The following is a 7864-nucleotide window of genomic DNA, read 5'->3' as shown; positions in this document are numbered from 1 at the left end:
GGAAACGTCCTTAGCTGTTTGGGCTCAGTGAAGGTGTCTTTAAAGAAGTGACTAGGATGAGACTTGAAACCACTAGCAAAGAAAAGTACAAGCAGAACAAACAGCATATGCAAAGTCTCTGAGGCTGGCTGACCTTCCTCTGAGAGTTGAGAGGGAGAAGGCTGAGGCCAGAGAGGAAGATTCCGCGGGACACAGTGGTGAATAGGAAGCATTTGAAGGATTCCAAGTAGGCTGTATGTGTACCCTGTATTTCCCTACCTTATCTAGTCTCTTTCTGTATCGTTCCCTGGTCTTTACTATAGATGGCCAGCATTTTTTTTTTTTCTGCATAGAGTATATATAGCCTTTCTGCATAATTTAGTGTAGCACAGCTCTTCTGTCTCGGGCAGTCACTTACCAGAATGACTGGTAAGAGTCAGTAGTACTATTCGCAGCAGGCTGGATAGATGATTCAGTCGTTAAGAGCAAGTACAGCTCTTGCAAAGGGTCAAAGTTAGAGTGGCTCACTGCTCTCCACACTTCCAGCTTCTGGTTATCTGGTGCCTTCTTCTGGACTCCATGGGTACCTGCACTACACAGGCACATCCCCCCCCCCATATATACATAATTAAAAATAAAATCTTGTTTTTAAGAGAAGATATAAGCAGATTCTCGCAGAGCATTGTTCCTAATAGGTAAAAGGTGAAACTGCTTCCTCACCTATTGATTGCTTGTACTTCTACTTATGGTACTGTGGATTAAATTGCCACTGGCAATTATGAACTTCAAAAAGGAATACGTGTATCATTAAGAGCTCTTAAATACCCCTGGTAACAATATAGTTGGCTTAATTCTTATGTCAAACGACTTGGCAAAATATTCATCAAAAGCCATAAAAATGAATAGTGTTGGATGAAGGATAACCTCAAAGAAGGTTATGCATAAAAGGTAATTAGATTTTTTTTCATTTTTCAAGTAGCAGCTTTATCAGCATGTAAGCCATCTAAAGTGTGTGGTTGACTGACTTTCAATATATTTGGAGTATCAGGATCCATTTTAGGCCATTTCATCACCCTTCAGGTTTCACCCTCCAGCCTCATGCCTGCTCCAGTCCTCAACTGCATGACTCTCTGCCTCTCTAGGTTTATGTATTTGGAACACTCATTGGAATAGACCTTTTGCATTTGTGTGCCTTCTACAAATCAGTGTCAGTTGTCTGAAGAAAAATACTGATATTCTTCACCATTTTAAAAAGTTTTAAACTTTTCCTTTCTTGTGAATAAGTGTTCTGCTTACCTGTATGTCTGTGTCGGATCCCCTGGACTAGAGTTGCAGGCAGTTGTGAGCTGCCATGTGGGTGCTGGGAATTGAACCGAGGTCCTCTGGAAGAGCACTTTCAACCTGAGCCTTCTGTTCATCCCCTGCCATTCATTTGATACACTTTGGCTCAGGATCTTGTATTTTGCAATGAAGTATGGTTACATGGTGGAAAGTTATAAATCCCCTGAGAAAATAAGTCTTATAAAGAAATTTATGATTTTTGTATTTTTTTTAGGAATGTTTCCCAAATAGATGTTTGAGATTGAGGCTTACTCTGTGGTAGGCATAGCACCAAGCACATTCATCGTATCTTCTGATGTTTAAAATCCCCAAATCGGTAGGGGTTTGTTGTTTGTTTGCTTTTGTTGTTCCATTGTTGAGAGAAAGCAGCAAATGTCAAAGGTTGGCCACACAGAGAGGTACAGCCAGGACTCAACTCCAGCTTGACATACTCCAGAGCTTGCTTATGCTTTCATTTTCTATTTATTCCCATAATTTTTTTTTTTGGCTTTGTTAAATTTTAGAATAAAAACACATACCCTATGATTATTCCTTGTTTGCCTTGATTTGGAGAAGGGTTTAATATTTAGACTTAGTGGGCATGGTGGCACACACCTTTAATCCCAGGACTTGGGAGACAGAGGCAGGTGGATCTCTGTGAGTTCAAGCCCAGCCTGGCCTACTAAGAGAGTTCCAGGGACAGCCAGAGCTACACAAAGAAACCCTGTCTCAAAAGGAAAGAAAGAAGAAAAGAAGCTGGCTTCTAGAGAATAATAATACAATAAGATAAAAAACTAACATCTGAATATGACAAAGCAAACATAAGAGCTCAATCAAAGGCACAAGAAACAGACACAGATGTGGTAGACCCGTTCGCACACTCAAGAATCCCATAAAAACACAAAACTGGAAGCCATAATACACATACAAAGGGCCTGCAGGGAGAAAGAGGACAAAGAATATATATAAAATAAATGTTAAAAAGATTAAAAAGCCCTGGTGTAACATAAGACAAGGAACCTCTGAGCCATTGGGTTCACTTTCTGTTGGCCAGCTACTTGTGGGCATTCGGCTTACCCTTAAGAATAGTGTTTCCCCGGTGAGATTCCTTTGGAGAAAACTAAATTTTCATTTGCAAATGGTTGTCAGTTGGAGATAGCTCTGGGTTAGGGATGGGGCACGTGTCCACTTCTCCTTTCAGTTCTGGGACCCTGTGTGGTGCAGCTCTGTGTATGCACTGATCTCATGTATGCACTGATCTCGTGTATGCACTGGTCTCATGTATGCACTGATCTCATGTATGCACTGGTCTCGTGTATGCACTGATCTCATGTATGCATTGATCTCATGTATGCACAGATCTCATGTATGCACTGATCTCATGTATGCACTGGTCTTGTGTATGCACTGGTCTCATGTATGCATTGATCTCGTGTATGCACTGATCTCATGTATGCATTGATCTCATGTATGCACAAATCTCATGTATGCACTGATCTCATGTATGCATTGATCTCGTGTATGCATTGGTCTTATGTATGCACTGGTCTGGTGTATGCACTGATCTCGTGTATGCACTGGTCTCGTGTATGCACTGATCTCGTGTATGCACTGGTTTCGTGTATGCACTGATCTCATGTATGCACTGATCTCATGTATGCACAGATCTCATGTATGCACTGGTCTTGTGTATGCACTGGTCTCATGTATGCATTGATCTCATGTATGCACAAATCTCATGTATGCATTGATCTCGTGTATGCACTGGTCTCGTGTATGCACTGATCTCGTGTATGCATTGATCTCATGTATGCATTGGTCTCGTATGCACTGATCTCGTGTATGCACTGGTCTCATGTATGCATTGATCTCGTGTATGCACTGGTCTCATGTATGCATTGATCTCGTGTATGCATTGGTCTCATGTATGCACTGGTCTCATGTATGCATTGATCTCGTGTATGCATTGGTCTTATGTATGCACTGGTCTTATGTATGCACTGGTCTGGTGTATGCACTGATCTCGTGTATGCATTGATCTCGTGTATGCATTGGTCTTATGTATGCACTGGTCTTATGTATGCACTGGTCTGGTGTATGCACTGATCTCGTGTATGCACTGGTCTCAGGTATGCACTGGTCTCGTGTATGCATTGATTTCATGTATGCACTGATCTTGTGTATGCACTGGTCTTGTGTATGCATTGGTCTCATGTATGCATTGGTCTCATGTATGCACTGATCTCATGTATGCACTGATCTCGTGTATGCATTGATCTCATGTATGCACTGGTCTCATGTATGCACTGGTCTCATGTATGCATTGATTTCATGTATGCACTGATCTTGTGTATGCACTGGTCTCCTGTATGCACTGATCTTGTGTATGCACTGGTCTCGTGTATGCACTGATCTCATGTATGCATTAATCTCATGTATGCACAGATCTCATGTATGCACTGATCTCATGTATGAACTGATCTCGTGTATGCGCTGATCTCGTGTATGCATTGATCTCTTGTATGCACTGATCTCATGTATGCACTGGTCTTGTGTATGCACTGATCTCATGTATGCACTGGTCTTGTGTATGCACTGGTCTCATGTATGCATTGATCTCATGTACGCACTGATCTCGTGTATGCACTGATCTCATGTATGCATTGATCTCATGTATGCACAGATCTCATGTATGCACTGATCTTATGTATGCACTGATCTCGTATATGCACTGATCTCGTGTATGCACTGATCTCATGTATGCATTGATTTCATGTATGCACTGATCTCGTGTATGCACTGGTCTCATGTATGCACTGGTCTCATGTATGCATTGGTCTCGTGTATGCACTGGTCTCGTGTATGCATTGGTCTCGTGTATGCATTGGTCTTGTGTATGTATTGGTCTCGTGTATGCATTGATCTCATGTATGCACGGATCCGGTGTTTACAGAACCTTGTTTCTGATCCTCTCTGGCTCCTATGTTATTTCCACCTCCTCTTCTGTAGGGTTCCCTGATTTGAGAGATTTGAAGCTTCCTGCTTATTTAGTGACAAGAGATGTCTAAATGGGGCTCTGTCTCTCCCATCATTATTTGGCAGTTTCATTTATATCACCTTCATAAATGTATATGTTGTAGGAAGATTCTACCATATTGTTTCCCCTCAAATGGCCCTTAGCTGTCTCTCCCCATATTCCCTCCTTGGTCACCCTCTTTCCTGCTCCCCACTTGATCATCTTGTTTAATCCCCACCACCATCAATTGTCCTATTTCTATTTAATAGGGAGAACTATCTGCCCTCCTTTGTAGGAGAAACTTTGGCCAGCCTACTCAAGCCACAGGTCCAGGCCAGCTTGCATGAGCATGTGTGGCAGGCGCTTCCTCCCTGCGCTAAGCCTGCCTCTACTCCAGAGACTGCCAAGAGACACCTGGCCAGAGACACCAGTGAGGAAAGGACAATGCAGCAGAGTCAGTGCCTGAGCCAATGGGACCTTGGGAAGGCTATAAAGGCAGGGCTGACTTCCTCAATAAATGAGTCTTCAGCGTGCTCTGCTACTCGCCTGAGTCCTTGGTGCTGCATCTTCTCACCCTCTCCCCCCAAGGGGTGAAAGCAGGGTCACCCACAACACTCCTTAGCCCCCTATTCCTTACTCTGTAACTAACCTCTGTGGTTCTACAGATTGTAGCTTGGTTATCATTGACTTAATGGCTAATACCCATATAAATTGAATACGTAATTTTCATATTTGTCTTTCTGGGTCTGAATTTCCTCATTCAGGATGATTTTTTTCTAGTTCCATCCATATACCTGTGAATTTCATGATTTCATTTTTGTAATAGCTGAATAATATGCCATTGTGTAGATGTACCACATTTTCTTTGCTTGATCATCTTTTGAGGGAAATCTAGGTGGTTTCCAGTTTCTGACTGTCATGAATGGAGTAGCAATGACTATGGTTGAGCAGGTGTCTCTGTGGCAGGATAAAGCATTCTTTGGGTATATGGCCAAGAGTGGTATAGCTGGATCTTAAGGTAAATCCATTCCCATCTTCCTGAGGAACCTGCATGCTGATTCCCATAGTGCAAGCTGATTGATCTTGAATGCCTGGAATTGCCTGTCTCCTTTGTCTTAAATGAGCTTTTTATATGAAGTTTTCATGTTCTGTGTTCTCCTCATATATCTGTTACAATACATAGGTCTCTAGGCTGCTCAGTAGCAGAGTGGAGTTCCTTCACCTGGTTGCTTTGTCATCCTTGGGGAGTTGGCTTCATTTTTCTGCCCCAGAATTACTCTTCAGAATTGCCTCCCTCCAGCTCACGAGGAAAAAGTAGCTAACACCCTTGATATACAAGTTGTACACATCGCTCTCTCTCCCGTGTGCATTCTGTTGGCTGCAATCTAGCTAGATTCAAATCCCTCTTGATTGGTGGTACAGAGATACAAGAGGACGTTAGCAAATTCTACCTCTACCAACATAAAGCAGATATCTTACAAGTGTGCTTTTTAAAGTGACAGCCGGCAGTTGATGCTCCGTCTGGCACAGCACTTCCATTGTAGTTCCTTCCAGATTCATACTTTGCTAGGAGCAGTGATATGGAGAAAGTAAAATGGAACTAGATGGAGACAATAAGACATTTTTAAAAATTTAGTTTCAGTCCACTGTGCAGATATACCTTTGCTAACCCTGAAAAAGGTATAACCTCAGGCATATTTCGATTATAAAAAATGAATATATAGCAACAGTATAACATATTAAAGCTATATAAACATATAAAGTACAACTGGTAAGACTAGGTGTGTATATATATATATTCGTGTGTGTGTGTGTGTATACACATCTATATCCCTTCTTATGTAGCTCCAAATCCAGTAGTTTTGAATACCCTTCATTTTATACTTTATTCTATCAATAGGATGTTATCCTGCCTAGGAGCATCTCCTTCCCCCACCCCAACTCCAGGGGGATCAAACCCAAGGCCTTGTGTGTACTAGGTGTGCACTCAACTGATGACCTGCATCCCAGCCCTCTCTTTTGGAATGTCTTTGCCCTGGATTCATGACTTAACTGACTGAAACTCCTACTTTTTTGATGTTATAAGCTTGAACTTCAACACTACCTGAATTCACAGGAAGTTGAGCATGTCCACATACAGGAAGTGCACTTCCTTTCTTAACTACTCTGAGACTGTGGCAGTTAAGTACACCATTGTCTTAATTAGGCTGTTGTTGAGAACCAAAATGTCACCTCAGCTCCAAGGGTATAGGTAGGCACCTCAGGGAAGGTCATTTTAAAATACAGAATGCTATCTTAGAATATGTATTATCTGACAGCTACCATTCGGAGGATGAGATGGTCCTTATTTCTGCTTCCTTTTGCTTGATGGAATTATTTTTGACCTCCCAAGGCTTGGGGATTCACTCACCCATATGACTTTGATTTACAGTAGCAATGTTTGTCTCAGTGCGCCCATACCTCAGAACACTGCATGGTAGAAACAGCCTTGAACTCTGCCTTTTGGTTCAAATTCTCCCAGGGGAACGTGGTAGGCTCACCCTGGGTCAGACATCGTCTCTTCCTTCAGTAAGTGTGAACACTGGGATGGTGTGTAGGAGGGTGCTGACATGTGTCATCATAGTCTTTTTCCTCTCTTCCCACCTACCAGTCCTACTCTTTTTCTTTCTTCTTCCTTATTTGTTGTTTTTGAGACCGTTTCAGTATGTAGCCTAGGCTGGCCCTGAACTTGTGATCTTCCTTCCACAGCCTTCCACATGCTAGTATTTTACAGGTACCAGACACCATGCCTAGTTCTTCATTTTTGTTTGTTTCAAGACAGGGTTTCTCTGTGTACCTTTTACTGTCCTGGAACTCTGTAGACCAGCCTGGCCTTGAACTCACAGAGCCTGCCTCTGCCTCTCAAGCGCTTAAGGGTGTGCAGTTAAAGTGGATTAAAGGCATGCCCCACCCCTTTCATATTTTTAACCCAAGGCCAATTTGGGGATGAGAGGAGTCAGTCCCAAAATGTGAGTTGAGTGTCATATCAGCTACATAATGCTATCAGACTAAATGCCTCTTTTGGTACAGGGTGATCTCCCAGGCAGTATACCTTCACTGTTCATGTGCACAGATGACCGGCAGCATCTCCCCTGTCTACTGGTGTTTGAGAACCACCTGCTGCAGGCGTTTCTGCTCCAGTAACAGCGCTTGAAAACGAGAGATACCCAGAACCCAGCGTTCTCTTGTTAGACAAAGCTGTCCCACATTTCCTTTTGCAGTCTTGTTTCCCCTTTTGGTTTTGTTTAATTATATCATCTATGAATATCACTTAGAAAAATAAAAACACCTACAGCAGGAGTGGGTTTTTTCTGGTCTTAAAGTATAAACATTCTAAGAGACCTAAAAGTTTAACTTAAAATTATGAAATTGATTCATGAGAAAAGACACATAATGGGTACCTTTCAAACAAGTGATTCTTTCATTTCACTGGAAGTAAAAAAAAGCATGAGAATGTTACTAAAATAAAGATTCTGGGTCAATTCCAGACCTACTGGAAAACAACATGAG

The sequence above is a fragment of the Phodopus roborovskii genome, unplaced genomic scaffold (genome assembly GCF_943737965.1).
Source record: "Phodopus roborovskii unplaced genomic scaffold, PHOROB, whole genome shotgun sequence".
In the NCBI taxonomy this organism is placed as follows: domain Eukaryota; kingdom Metazoa; phylum Chordata; class Mammalia; order Rodentia; family Cricetidae; genus Phodopus; species Phodopus roborovskii.
The sequence above is the reverse complement of the archived record's forward strand: the minus strand, read 5'-3'. Positions refer to the sequence as shown.